At 33.7% G+C, this 16,865-nt stretch overlaps 1 long non-coding RNA gene and 1 other non-coding gene across 2 annotated transcripts in view; one reads left to right on the top strand and one right to left on the bottom strand.

Annotated features, from left to right (window-relative positions):
• Positions 1-16,865, bottom strand: part of LOC143911928 (uncharacterized) — a 255,900-nt gene that overhangs the window by 205,379 nt on the left and 33,656 nt on the right. The window lies entirely within an intron of this gene.
• On the top strand, positions 13,736-13,807 carry TRNAP-AGG (transfer RNA proline (anticodon AGG)). Its single transcript has one exon. It is a non-coding gene; the product is annotated as a tRNA-Pro (tRNA).

Here is a 16,865-nt window from a genome sequence, read left to right as displayed (position 1 = left end):
TTTACGACAGAAGCGAACAAAAACCCACGAGTGCGTTCCTACCATACATATGTACAACATACCCAGAGTAGATAACAAAACGCTGTGCACAGAAACGAATCGAATTGGAAAAATACCGTGGCTTCGAATATCCCCGAACGAAGTGTTACGTGAGAAGCCTCTCCACGGTTAAAATAAGCGTCGAAAATAATTTGTACCACCATGCAGACACATGTACATTGTAATATTCATAATAGATAACTCACCCTTTGAAAGCGGAGACCATTGCGGTGTTACCATCCCGTTCGTTGGTTTTGCTGCGAACAAAAATCAAAGCCGCTCTATATAACAATAATCAATCGCTCAAATCAAGTTACACAATCGACATTAATTCGTTCACAGACAAAAAGCCCCCAATGCTGTTATCGAACAATTTATTACCAGAAAACTTACACACGGGCACACCGAATTAGTTCCTTGCTTTGCTCGAGTACATATGTACATACATACATGCATACATAAAGGTACCAAATATCCGCCATATAATAGATAGATGACTTTATCTACGGACAAAATATGTATGTATATGTACATATCTACATAACAGTGTACTTTTAATACGTACTCGAGTTATGCCGTTCGTATGATGAGGAAAAAATTGATTATGTATAGCGATGGTAAAAAAATAATTTATGCGAATTGAAGCGCGCATAGCTGTCGTTTAACCGTGCGTTAAAACGCGATTTTGTCATACGCATTGATGTTTTAATCGATTTATTTTTTGATAGAAGATGACTTCCCGTATATGCATGTAGTATTGTTTGTACATACAGGTACAAAATATGCAAAAAAAAAAAAAATACCAAATATTTAAATAATAAAATGCCGGTGATCAAATTCGTTATGATGATTCATATTTCTCTGCATACATATAAAGATTTATTTATCGCTTTAAAATTTTTGGTATGGTGAATATCATGTTCCGTAATATACGTACATACATATGTACATACGTGCATTCTGTGATCATGATCATGATCATGCGGCATTATGAATTTTTTAAAGTGTGGGTGGGTGGGTGAATTGAACCGGAAATGCTCTGAGCCAATGACTTGAAACTAGGAAGTGGCCGAACGGATCGGATCGCCCAATCTAGTGCGTATCATAAATTTTCATTAGCGAAAATTCAATTGTCGATTGTGTACCATCGACAATAATAAAAGCTCATCATCGCCACAAATACATACATACATGCATCGATCCGTGCAACAAAAACGACGTTGAAGGGTTAACGCATATACATACATACTAAATAAAAAGTCAAAATCGACTTGCACAAGTGGCTCATTCTATCGTGGGTTTCGTAAATGGTGTAATAACTCAAACTGCAAAATACTCGATACCATTTTTAACATGAGCCGACTCATAAACAAGAGACACGTTGTTTTGAATATATTACATATATTATAATGTAAGTAAGAATCAATAGTTCGGAAAAGTAGCGGAGTTCGAATTGATTGGACGCCGTGTATCATAAAAGAACGGCTGTCATAAAAATTGAAATACATTTATGGAAAAAGGACGAATGGGTTTCAGTATATATGTACATACATACGTATGTATGTATGTATGTACGAATAGGCAAAAGTAACGTGCACAAGCATGCGGACATTTTGCATTGATGTTACTCGTCAAAGTTGTATGGTACGACATATAAAAGCAAATGATGTGGAAAATTGAAAACAATGGAACGATTTTGAACGATTATTATTATGCATATAAGGTGGGTATGTGCGTCGTGAAACGTCGATAATTAGAATACAAACATTATACGTGCGTTCAATGCTTTGGGCAAACCTAGGAAAAAGTGCGAATCTTCATAATAAACGAACGCTAATTGGATCGTGTCACAAACGCAATGAATGAAAACGACACGCGGCGGCGATATCGAATATTTTCACAATTTTCACTCGGAGTTTTCCTCATCACACTAGAGCCGGTGCGGTTGACATATTGTTTCAATGGACGACCATGGGGTGGAAATTGTGCGGTGAATTTTCCGCGAATTTTCGCGGCACGTGGTGGTTGGAAAAGCGCGCCGTATAAATGTATGTGTGTGCGTGCGTGTCGGTGTGTCGGTACGTGTGAATACCCTGGCTAAACACGTCGCGCACGTGCCGAGAGCGGCAGCCGACTGACTTCGACGACTGACTTCAACCTCAACTCTCAGCTTCCGCTCAGCTGTTCGTTATAACTAGAATTATCTGCTTCCTTATAACGAGCCTGTCTTATTTTCACGATCCTGACCGTTTTCCCGCACGTGTGAAAACTGTATGGAAATTAAAAAAAACGATATGTATATGCATATTTCTGTTTATGTATGTATTACATACATATGTAGACGGTTTTATCAACTTTTCGTTTACTTAAACAGGAGTTTGTATATTGTATACTATTGGTTTTACCCGGCTTCGCTCGGAGTCTACTGCTAAATTGATTTCCTTTGAAAGAAATATATTTAGATAACCCTAGAATAGTCATTATATACTAAAACAGCCACTTATTATTATTAGAGGCTATTCAATGTATAATATAAAAGCCCACCCCTCCTCTGAAAAGTAACGATCCTAACGTCTGCATTAATTATTTTTATACACACACATGTATATGTACATATATGTTACAGTTGAAGTGTATATTCCATTTGCTATATATTTTGACTAGTTAGGAATATATTTGTATACTAGTGGTTTTGCCCGACTTCACTCAGTATTTGTAATATAAACCGTTTAAACATGACTAATCTTATAGTAAACCTTTTACAAAATTTATTTGAATAGCTTTATTTTATATAAATTTATTTGAATATTCATTTGTTTTTTTTATTAAATTGACTGTAACGAACAAACAAACATATATACTAAGTCTCTTTCTAAATTATATGTATACTAGAATCCGGCGCCTTCGGTGCCCCCCGGGGCCGGTGGCGAATTTATCTGAATCGAAAAGAAAATATATCCTCATAGAAGCTTACCTGTTTACAATGTTCCCAACGACAGTTACATATATATGTACATACAAAGTCACTTTCAAAACTATATATTAGATACAACAATGTTTTTTTGTATATATCGATGACTTGGTACACAGATATTGTATGTCCATATTTTAATTTGTATCGAATTTTAAGTTGTAGATGCTGGAATAATTCAGGTTTTTCCTTTCAAGGTAATTTATGTGTATTATACATAAATTACCTTGAAAAGAAAAACCTGAACTATTCAGTATAAATAAAAGCGTACAGTATATTTTTCTACCTATACATTTATGATTTGATTATGAAATGCATTTTACTGTTCATATATATGTCCACAATAAGTCTTACGTCTATTTTATTATCTGCTGATCCAATGATTATGAGTCAGAGGCTAAGCTAAAGTTGTCGAACTTTCCGAAACAACCGATAGGCGTCGCCATTACAACTCAAGCGTTTCGTTTCACATCCCGTTTAGACTGATGGCGAAATCACACAGCGGTGAATGTGGAACGTGGTTTTTTAACATATAGAAAAAATGTGACGTTCATGGCACGCATGCATGGAACACGTCCTTTCAAAACGACACTTTCGACCTATGTTGTTGAAATTGTATAGTAGTATTTATCCGAGCTTGATAGTGATCTATGTACATATACCAAAACGATCCTTTGGACCATTTTCGGTAAAATTGTATCCTTGCTTGACAGTGATCGATAACGGTGTATCCCATATTCGTTATCGATCACCACGTGCCACATTCACCACTGTGTGATTTCGCCCTTAGTCCCTTCGCAAAAAAAAATAAAACTTATATAGATTAAAAAAAATAGAATACTAGCCAAAGTACCCGGCATCATTCGGGCATGATTTTTAAACGGATAAATAGGATAACTCATGCCTACCCATTATTGTCTTCTGACCTACATATATGTACATATATACATACATAGTCACATGTTGCCATAGTGTCGATTTGAAACAACCTGTCATGGTGTCTATGGTAAAAATGAAATTTTATATATTACATATATATATATATATATATATATATATATATATAAATAAGAGAGCGTAACCATACTAAATTTGGTGGTCATGTGTTGAAAACTATGGATTTATCCTATATTAAAGGGGGCTTGTTAGTACAATTAAAGTATTGATCTTCACGAATTAGCCATTCCATAAAATATCGATCAGAAATCAGTAATGAAAAAAACAAAACAACAAACTTTCATTTAAATTAAAAATAATTATACGACTTCAACTGATTCTACTTCAACTGCTTTTCGTAATAGTTGGAAATAATAAACTTTTCAGAAAATTTTATGTGAAGGTCGCTTGAACGCCTTCAAGAAACTATGTATCTATGATATATGTAAGTGACGAGATGGTTCGCCAAATTTGGTGGTACTAAACAATTAAAAACTGTATACAGTCTATATATGTATGTACATATGTGCATACATATTTAAAAAAATGCAAATAAAAAAACTATATACACTTCAAAAAATGGTATTAGAAGATTTTTTTAAACGGTATTAATAATAGGATAGATTTGGGGAAGGGTTTTAAGCCTCAAAGTGTTCCCGTTGCCTACCTATGCCAATGTACCTGCATGCAATACGCCCTAAATGTCTGTAATTGAAAAAAATGGCCGCAGTGTAAAGAATAAAATATATGAAAATGGTTTGGGAATAAAGAAAAGTTGCTCGATTGCAATCGGTCTGTGTTGTCTAAAGCAAAAACATAATTTAAGCTGATCTTACCTATTTTAAAGTCTTCGACAAACTGGAAATCGTCGCAAGATTAAAAAATCGCAGAAAAGTCGTTGAATTGCTTAAGACTTTCACGGTAACCAATAAAATGAATAGCGACCACATTTTTCAAATAAAAAAAATAAAAGAATGACATAAACAAATTTAAATAAATATTTGAATGGTAGCTGCTCGAAAAAAATGAGTGTTTGACATTTGAATATTGAAGAGGTGATTATTCTATATTTGTATTGATAGAACCATATAAGAAGACCGGTATCGTGGTTTCAATTCCGAAATTAGGTCTTATCTCGGAATTCAACAATTGACAATGTCAATATCCGGACATGTTGATTCAAGATTTATACGATTTTTTTAACAATAAAACACTTGATCTATTTGGTATTGGTTGATGAATCACGTTTATTTAATGAAGAGTGTACAATTAAATTGCATTGTGACTAAAGTACTAAGAATACTACATATGAATTGTATGTATGTTATATGTAAAGAGGCTGCGATTTGTTAATTTTTCAATGGATATGTACATAGAATTAAATTTGAATATATATTGAGTGTTAGGATGCAGGAAGTTCGTCGCAGGCTACCGAAAAGGCGACGCCCCAGGGCGCCAAATTGAAATTGAAGGTCGCTCTCACCGTCTCTTCGGTTATTATTACTGTTCGAATTTTTGCGATGTGTAATTAAAATGTATCTCAGATCGCCTAATGAGCAAAGCGAGTACCAGTTTTGACAATTACTAGCGACTGAGCCGGTTACATTATTGATTGAAAAAAAAATATCGCGTAAAAAATAAATAAAAAGCATTTTTTTTATCGAAGCACCTACATAGGTGGTCAACTTTATATACCGATTTGAAATGAAGTTATCCGAAAATGTCGATTCATTTCATTGCTTTTTGCATTTATTATGTACTTATATACATACTCATGATTTTTTTTAACTTACGTTTGGAGATAAAAAATTTAAGCACTATTTTATTTGGCGAACAAATATTGGTCAACACATATTGTCACAATGCGTCAATTCTACATATGTAAATGCATATCAGTGGCGTGCCATCATTGACCAGTCCCCTTAAATCTTTTACTTTAAATTTAATAAAAGTATCAACAATTCAATTACAATAAATTCAAATCGTTGTGCATATTGATATCGTTTACACGGTTTAGCGAAGTCCAGAAATCGGATTCGGCTCAATCTGAGGTAGTGGTAGAGGATTGCTTTGGTATGGGCCGCCGCGTCGTTCGCTTGCACGGCCATCTCATTTCTGTTCAATTCGCGGTACTGGCGAATTGTTATGTATAGACGTTCCGTTGAAGACATTTATTTTTATTTTTATTTACTTGTATCTTCAAGCATTTATGGAATTTGCACTAAGAGTATTCTGATTTGTGTCTATCAAACATCATTCTTAACTTTTTTTTGTAAAAATAGCACATACTTTGAGTACAAATATGGCAAAGGAACTAGGCTCACGAAAGGATTCCCTCAGAAAAAATCAGTACGGAGTCCACGGAAACAAATAACGAGGCCTTGAAATTTTGTAGTCTCGATCGATTGTTCGACAAATCAATCAGAATATTAAGTTTTGAAGAATAACAAAATGTTATTAAGAGAAGTAGGTTACTTTCTTACTAGATATTTCTTTTATCACAAAAATGATATACTGATTATACTGATCACTTCAAGACACATTATTATAATTCAAAAAAAAATTTATATACTTATGTATATTATTTTTTGTGCATACCCAGTTTTAAAAGTCACTGACATATGTAAATATGTACGTTTGTTGAATATTGCCAGATATTATACATATGTATTATATGTATTATTGTATGTACATACACATGTAAATAAAAAAAAGATTATACAAAGCATTGCCATTTTCCAATGCGATACTACATATGTATGTATGTATGTATGTATGTTTTATATATGTATACTTGGGTACATCCTTTGCATTCTTATATTTACTTTGTTTACAGAAAAATGTGTGGAAAAGCTGTCGAGTATTTGTATAGTTGTTGTTGTAAATAAAGAAAATTTTTCATTTTCCCGGCGCGGTGGAAATTCGTATTTTTATTCGTTTTCCCACCACTTTCGTTTGTTCACTTCCTGTTGTTTTCTATCCGGTCGTTTTCCGCCTGTAATAACCATTGGTAATACTATTGAGAAAAATAGACCGAAAAAAAGTTTTTAAACAGATATGGTCGCCTTCGACATACACTTCGAAATAAAATATAAACAAATAAGAAGGGCTATGAAAACAACAAACGCTCAAAAGAAAACTTTGACAGGTTCTTTGACTTTGACTCTACTTTCTTTTACAACGCGAGAATTTCCCATTGCTTTTGTGCGTTAAAAGTTCGATCACCCTTTTATGTCACGTGTCAATATTGACAATCCTTACACATATAAAGTTAACACAAATACATATACATAAAGCACCTATCAATATAATGTTATTTAAAAAATGCTTTCACCCATGCAGATTCAGTTCAGTCAAAATCAATCAATAAAATTACATCTCAGCATAAGTTATTATGATAAATAAAACAGATTCAGTTTGAAAGTGTCACAATATCTAAATAAAGACTTGGCTCACTTTGACATTTGATTTGTGTTGAGTTCAAATGGTCGCCTAAGAAAGTATTTATTACATCGTCGCTTTTCAAGCTGTATCGTCGGTTTTTATGCAATTTTCCGACTAGGAAAATTGCCTAAGCTTTTCTATCCCTTGCGAGTGTAAATTTTCCCGATCTTTTCCCCTCCCCTTTGCTTTGTTCGCTCGTACGTTTTTCGCGTGTTTTTGCATTCGTTAATCCCATTAACATAAGTCTTGACTAAGCGAATTTAAGAGTGATAAATTACGTCCCTTTTTATCTCTTTCCATAGTATAATAATATTCAATTATATGCGTATAAAACTGCATACATGCATATATTAAACCCTTACCAGTATAAGTTAGCTATGTAAATTAAGGGATACGGGATGTTAAACCTATTGATGACATAGAAAGTTTAATTTCCACTAGCATACACACAAATCAAATCAGTCCGTGTGAAAACCAATAAACTTGACTAACGATATTTGACATTCTCCACGGATGATTATTCACATTAGCAATATTTACGACAGATCACTGATAAAATGTTATGAATGGGGTACCGTTCAATTTTATATTGGCGTGTTTGCGACGTTGATAAGCTTAATATAATAAAAACCGACATGCCTGATAAACAATTTTGACGTATTATATATCAGATCAGGCCAACGTAAAAAAATGATATAAATATGTATGTATATATGTATGTATGCACTCCCTAAAAATAATGTATAATACACCCATATATGTATACTTACTTGAAAACACTGCATGCCATAAATAGTATGCCGTTTGTTACAGACATTACTAACAAACTAACCAGTAGATTCTATGAAAAAATCACTAATAACCATACTAACACACTTGTGAAGGTGATTACAACAAAATGTTTATACCCTTCAGGTATAAACACAGATTACCTAAACATAATCTGCTATAGGTCAACGAATTTAGGGTCTTTAATTAATATTATGTATTAGATGAATTATGAGCATTTATAAGAATTTTAAATAGGTTTTTGAGCTCTTTTTCCTATTATGCTGTGCATTAACATTAGAATAATATAATACTATGATTACTAACAAAATTAAATTAAAATTGTAAAATAGAAAATGATCAGTAGATCAGTAGCTATTTAAACAGATGTATTGTCAATATAATTTAGTAATAATAAAAAGCATTTAAAAATCAAAATACAAATATGTATAGCATTTTACATTATATTTCAAGCCAAATTACTATTGCAATTTAAGATGAGTTATGTTTTGAAATTTTTGTTGGTGAAAATAAGTCAGTTAATGTTTTCAGTAACGGATTTTCAGAACTTTTATATTCTACGCCTTTTGATAAGAATAAACTACTATAAGAATATATGTTGATGCGTTCAATGAGAACCGAATACGAGTTTCCGAGAAGAGCCTTAGAAAAATTGTTCGACGTGAACATCTGCCTTTGAACTGTCCAGCTGTCCTGTAGTTGGATGGATGTATCAATTGCGAACCAGGAGCGCTTTTTGTTCTTCAATCAAAGCCCAGAAACTGGTCTTGTGCGTCGGAAATGCACAAATCGTTCGATCGATTCAAGGGAAGAAGATAATAAGGACGCATCTCAGCCCCCACAGATGTACATTTGTATGTTTGTTCACATCCGGTGTGCAATACATATGTAGCAGGGGTATACACAGAGTCTACTGCTAAATTAATTTCCTTTGAAAGAAATATATGTAGATAGCCCTAGAATAGTCATTATATACTAAAACAGCTACTTATTATTAGAGGCTATTCAATGTATAATATAAAAGCCCACCCCTCCTCTGAAAAGTAACGATCCTAACGTCTGCATTAATTATTTTTATACACACACATGTATATGTATATGTTACAGTTGAAGTGTATATTCCATTTGCTATATATTTTGACTAGTTAGGAATATATTATACTAGTGGTTTTACCCGGCTTCACTCGGTATTTGTAATAAATATGACTAACCTTATAGTAAACCTTTTATTAAATTTATTTGAACAGCTTTATTTTAAATAAATTTATTTGAATATTCATTTGTTTTTTTATTAAATTAACTGTCACGAAAAAACAAACATATATACTAAGTCTCTTTCGAAATTATATGTATACCAGAAACCGGCGCCTTCGCCCCCGGAGCCTTCGGTGCCCCCCGGGGCCGGGGGTGAATTTATTTGAATCAAAAAGAAAATATATCGTCATAGAAACTTACCTGTTAACAAAGTTTCCAACGACAGTTACATATAAATATAAATATATACAAAGTCTCTTTCGAAATTATATATTAGATTCCATCTAACCTGGTAGCAACTACCGTTTTAGTTAAAGGTTTATTCTTATTTGAATTATATTATTTACTAGTGGTTTTACCCGGCTTCGCTCGGTATTTGTACATATTACGGAACATATTAATGTTTCCATATATGTGCAATGTACAGTTAATATTATGTATAAAATGTATTTTGAACATTTATAAGAATTGTAAATAGGCTTTTGAGCTATTTTTCCTATTGTGCGGTACAACATTAAAATAATATAACACTAAATTACTAACAAAAAAAAAAGTGAAATAAAAAATTATCAGTAACTATTTTAAAATAGATATAAGATGCATTGCGAACATAATATAGTAATAATAAAAGCATTTAAAATCAAAATCAAATACACAATGTACTAAATAATATTGTTTGTGCTGCTGCTTACGTGCAGTTGCCGATCTGCGTTGTAGTAGTATAAATTTTTATTTTATTTTATTCATATATTTATACCATGAAGCCCTAACCTAAGAATGAAACTTCACTAGTAACTAATGTTTAACGGTTTAATGGATGGTTTCCAAACATCAAACGATCGATGGTCCGAGGGATGAGGCGAAGAAAAACCAATACCATTAAAAATGTAATAATGTTTAACACACATTCGGCTCGCAAGCCTTCCCATTCTTCGGTGTCTCGGTTCGAAACTGGTCAGGGATAAACTTCACACGGAAGCCTACAAATCGGACTGTCGAGGTTGATTATAATCGATCTTGCAAAAGCCTCCATTCATCGATTTGCACGATGCAGAGGCGTATTCGCGACCCGGCAAATAAAATAAAAATAAATTCAGTGGGCATCCCTACTATACGGCGTAGTTATTTTAATTGCATTTTTGCGTTTTGGCTTAAACCGTTTAAATTTATTTTTTCGAGGGCTCACACGTTGCGGGAGAAAATAAACGACGACGCGGAAAAAAAACAGATTGTTGCATTTCGTTAAGTGTCCCGGTTGTAATTTGTCGAACCGGTTCGCGATTGATTTGCAAACTGAAACGTTTGTAGCGAGCTCGTTAACACTCTCCCGACTGGCTGCTCGAATTTTCATTTTCGGTCCATCTAATACGCAATATATGTACAATAATTAAAATAAGCCGTGTTGGATGTCTTGTTTGGGCATTCCAGTGGTGTGCTCATTAACATAACAGGTACAAAATGGACGTATCGGATCACAATCCGATCCAGATAAAATATATCGTTTCGGTATCGACAGCTCGACGACTCTAATCCTACAAATTGACGATAGAATTTTAATACCTCGCCAGAGTGACGTCTCGTATCGACAACTACTTGGATCGATCGAACTAAATACATGTCTATTATATGTATCACATCATAACGGTATAGATACGCTGAAATGTGACCTAATAAATTCTTAAATTTCAATAATCGATAATGGGAGCAAGTTATCCAACTGTGGTCCTTAACTTTTTTTAGTTCACCGATCCCTTATCAAATCAATAGAAAGCTATCGACCATTTCCATATACATACATACTCATTAGTAGAGGTGCTTTTTCCAGGAAACAGGGCGTTTTGGGTCTATTTTCCAGGAGCAAACTACAAAGCTAGAGTGCAAAAAAAAAGGTTCATCATAAAAATGAATAAGGCCCGGCGAACAATAAACAAAGAACGGCGCAAACTTGGTCCACTCTTTACTCATTAGAAGGGGTAGGACCGGAAGCGTGCTTTTTCCAGGAAACAGGGCGTTTTGGGTCTATTTTCGAGGAAAAAAAGAGCATAAAAAAAGGTTCATAATAAAAATGAACAAAGCACGGTGAACAATGAACAATGAACTACGCAAAGTTGGTCCGCTCTTTACTCATTAGTCTCTTTCTCCGGTGAAAAATCTCTAAGACTGTATTCTTTGGGGGGGGGGGGGAGGTCTCATGTTGAGCGTTTTTTACTATTACTAACTAGACTTTTTCTATGTTTCGTTTTGAAACTTCGCCATTTTGCGCGGTTTGGTCAACGATGGAAATTTAAATCGATTCTGATAGTTCGATGGTGAAATATAATCGTAATAAACACATTTTAGAATCCAAAAATTTTGGAGACGGTGACAGCTAACCCTTTGCCTGTAGTTGGTAGCCTGGTTGACTTTCCGCCGCCCACTCATTTTGTCAGATTTTAATTGTTTAAACGTCTATAACTTTATCTTTTCACAGTATATCTTATAAAATTTGCATCATAGGCTCTCATTATCTCTTATATGTATATATTTTTACTTCACTAATAGGTTATATTTTTTATTGACTTCACTGCCATTTAAAACGGCTCTGATTATTCACTGAGCAACAAAACATCGTGCTTTTTATTTACCGGAGCGGAAACTAATTAATTTTAACTAAGTTTGACACAGCAAATTCCCGGGGCACGTCGGGGGCGAACACCCAGGGGGCACCGGGGGCAAAGGCCCGGGGGGGGGGCGCCGAAGGCGAAGGACTGGGGGGCCGCCAGATTCTGGTATAATCTAATATATAATTTCGAAAGAGACTTTGCATGTGTGTAACTATCGTTGGTTCGTAGAATCTGTGACGTTAAATTTAATAAAACAAAAGCAAATTAATATTCAAATAAATTTGAATAAAACAAAACTATTCAAATAAATTGTTTGCTATGAGATTGGCAATTTTTAAACGGTTTATTTTACAAATACCGAGCAAAGCCAGTATTTGTAATATAAAGCTAATATTCGATATTGGATATTCTATTATTGGGGTCCCTATCTGTGACTCTCCTATTACACTAAAAAATGTAAAAACAGACTACAGATTCAGGATAGTGAAAATGAAAAAAAGTTTTTATACGTAGTATACGGACTTTAAAAACATATAATCAGTGGTGTAGTCGGGCCAGGTTGGACCAGGTCTCTGACCTGGTACATCTTTTTGAACCAGGTCGCCGCCCTGGCACTTTGATTGATATAAACATTTTATAAAAATTTTCGAGTACAATTAAAAAATATTTTGACTAAAATTTCATATAAAATTTTATATTCCAAATATTGTGAGCAGACTCTCGTTCTAACACTCGATGACCACAATCGAATAGTAATCTGAGCACATTCAAAACTTAAAAGACGTTTAATGAACTTTATTGGATTTTTTTTATCCAAAACTACCCAATACTTCGTAAGAAAACATGCTTTGAACTATTGACCATACGCACTTGAGGATAGATAAAATGAAGGAACTTAGCTTAAATGAATGGTCATCTCTAAATTCACACGTTCAAATTTGATAGTTTTTTGACATGTGTATGTACACAAATGTACATGGTTTTAGCATTGCTAAAAGCAAATGTTGCTGTTAACACACAAACACGGGTTTTGCAAAATCAAAGATGTTGAAGAGAGTGCATTATGAAAGTTTTTATAAAATATAAAAAAATACATCATAATTTCAACAAGTAAGAATATTTTTTAATTGTTATTTGAGTTTTTTTATAAATATTTCAACTACCAATATTAGGATACAACTTTTTTTTAGTAAGAAAAAAAGCGGGGGGGGGTCATAAAAATTAAACACCGACCTGGTTCTTTTTTATTTGACACTACACCACTGCATATAAGTTATATGTAATATATACATAGTATTAGTTATATCTACATATATGTAATAACTGCATATATGTAAGTTAAAAACCCCTGACAATGTAGTTGAAAAATCCAGATTGGTAAACAGAACATTTACATCAAATAATAATTCAAAATCTAATGCACAATTATAATAAATCCTTATCTCAAATTATCACACCATTCCGCACACATCGACAAAATAATTGAATCAAAACAAAAAAAATATTTTGACGAATCAGTGTCATCTATCGATGTTTACTTTAAATATTTTTTCTTTGATTCAACATTAACCTTGAAATATTTCAACACACACAACGCGAATTTCCTACATACCTACATACATACTTCACTTTCACCATTGACACACATACGATACGAGCGAGTAATATGACATTCAAATCTAAGACACATCGAACAACCGGCTCGTTGGTCTAGGGGTATGATTTTCGCTTAGGGTGCGAGAGGTCCCGGGTTCAAATCCCGGACGAGCCCAAAGTCTTATTTTTGATTTTTTTCTCAATATATTTTTTATCTAATCATATTTTCAACATCATATCGTATCATATCGTATATAATCGAGAAAATATTAACTACCGTGTTTGATAGGAATATCGATGATATATGCGAGTTGAGTTGAGCGTGCAGTCTGAAGTGGATCACGATCCTGTCTCCGTATCCTTGCCCACTGGCTTCGGCATGAGGACATTTATCAAAGGAGCTGCAGCTGGTCGAGCCACGTTTCCAGGCTCATCACGATCTCCTTTGTCGCTTTGGCGCAGACATCGAAAGCCGCTACATTTTTCAATTGGCATTTCGCGCCAATGCAATGCAAGGGGCGTCGTCCCAAGTGTCATACTGGCGCCGAAAGGCGTGCTGCGATTTTAAAATATCGAAATTTTTACCGGTTACTATGATATTCGTGTATGCATGTGCTCGAAATGCACTTTCCGCGCGTCCAGACTGCGTTCAATATATAATTGACGTGATGCGGAAAATGTGCATCGGTGCAGCGTGTGCACTTCCGACGATTGGTAAAATGATATTACGCCATATGTCGGCGCTAACCGCTTATAAAAAGAAAATAAAATAAACAGTTTTTACAAAATACACCTACTTATAAAACGGATTGAATCTGAGAGCTCGGTTTTACTCGGTTGTAAAATTTTAGTTTTTGTAATGAACAAAAACTCAAATTGTATCAATTAACTAACTAATACTATATCAAATTAAGCTAAGTTTCACAACAATGTTTTATTTTATGGTCTTAGTGTAGGATTTTCGTCTTGTGTGCACACCCATTTTATTTTGATTTTTAGGTCAGAATTATAGATAGTGAAAAAACGTTAAAATTAAGAAAAATTAGACGTTATATAACAATAGAAACACTGATTAACGAAAAATAACGCTTTTTACTTACCGGGGCGGAGACTAATCAATCTTTAATAAGTTTGACCTTTGATTTCCACTCGTTTATGATATATGAGCGTTTAAAACAAATCCCATTTTTACAGATTTTTGGCTTTTGCAGTCTCTAACTCAAAATCTAGTATCGCTGTGCCAAAACTGATTATTGGAATGTTTTTTCTATTGATTGCGATTTTTATTGCTTTGAGATATGTATTTAATAACACTGAGCAACAACAAAAAATCACGTTTTTTATTTACTGAAGCGGATACCCACTGAATTCGAATATGACAATGATTTTTGTTGGCTTGATTTTGTTTGAAAGATATGAGCGTTAAAAAAAAGGATGAGTATAAAAACCAAAGTCAGAAATTGACTAAAAATTCGCTAGAATAATAATTATATGTATTGTAAAGCAATAAAATATAATTGCAATCAATGGTAAAAACAATTGACTATTAATTCAAATGCTCACTTTTGGCAGAACAATATTATATTTGAATTAAAGACTTCAAAAACCAAAAATCGGTAAAAATTGCCCATTTTTAAAAAGCTCATATTTCTTTAATAAGAGCAAGCCAACAAAAATCATTGTCATATTCGAATTCAGCGGGTCAAACTCAGTAAAGATTGATTGATAAATTTTCCACTCCGGTAATTTTATTTGTTTCTCAATGTTATTATGTATATACTATTTAATAGTTAAACTATATATTCATATGTATGTATGTATGTATGTATTTACAAGTTATGACTGTTTGTTAATTAATAATCCACCATAAATTCCGCATATAATATTAGACGTCAGTTTAAAGGAGCTATTACTTTGATAAAATGCTATAATAAAACGTAAAAACATATAAATTTAAAGATTTGTAATTATAGATGGTGGAGGAGTCGTCCACGACATTGCAACGTTCGATAGTCGTACGGAAAATTGAAGGGTTTCTCGTCGTAACGAGAAGAGCTTTATCATCCACGGCATCATCATCATCATCATCCACGTCGTCGTCCGAATGAATCCTCGCCGGAGGGCGTATCCGCGCCCGTCAACCCGCCAAAATCTGATTAAGATAATCGCGAAAACATATCAACGAGAAATTTATTTGCGAAAGTTTTCACGTGTGAGCTTTCTGCACGACTCCACTACATCATGATCAAGCACGTACAGACTCTTCGGTATGGAAAATTGTGAAAAACCTCCATAAAGTACTCATTAATAAAACTGTTTTTTATTTTATATATTAATTATTATTCAAAAGAACAAATGTATACATTTGGTAACATTTGTTCTTTTGAATATACAATCGGTTGAATAGTATAGGAACGCATACGTGACAGACAGACAGATAGACAATGATTTTTATATATATAATATATAGATATACATACATAGATTAGAGTAGTTCTCGCTTTGCCGAAAATTTGTTCAATAAATAAAAGATAAGTAGTATATGTTTATATATTTGGAATGAAATTATTACAATTCAGACCTCACAGTCGGATCACACTGTATCGTTGCAAAGTAATAAATACATAACAATTTATGCATACGAGTTGCCAATAATGGCGCTCGAAACCCCTCTGAGATTTATGTTCTTTTAAAAAAATTGAAACATTTCACGTCGTGCACTTTTCGATTATCCGTCGCATATAGTATTTACTCAGAAAAAGCATTCGGAATTATTCGTAACAATTTAACCCTTGACGGTCTGACATATGTATGTACATGCATATACTTTTACGGTCAATAAAACCCTACTGGAATTAAACGTACGATTTTTGACGGGTCACCATAAAAAGTGGTTTAACGGTCAATTAAGTGGCGTCGTAAAATCACAAGTGGAAAAAATTTACAAAAATTAGCTACTTATACATATGCAGGGCCGAGGGGGGGGGGGGAAACGGTACAAATTCTCGGGGTCCGGTCACTTTTAAGGGCCTGCTCCTTTTAAGGCGATGCTAGCGAAACCTGCAAATTCCTGTCTGCCCAGCGGTGACGAATTCGTCGACAAATTCGCCATAAACATGCTAAGTACTTGTATGCATTAATTTATTTTTATCTTAACGTCTTTTTATTTTTTAGACACTTACTAAAATTTCTCATTGGGCTCGAATTCCTTTTCAATGTATGCCTAAACGATA

This window comes from Arctopsyche grandis, chromosome 5, assembly GCF_051622035.1.
Source record: "Arctopsyche grandis isolate Sample6627 chromosome 5, ASM5162203v2, whole genome shotgun sequence".
Classification (NCBI taxonomy): Eukaryota; Metazoa; Arthropoda; class Insecta; order Trichoptera; family Hydropsychidae; genus Arctopsyche; species Arctopsyche grandis.
This window is presented reverse-complemented; position numbering and strand designations above follow the sequence as displayed.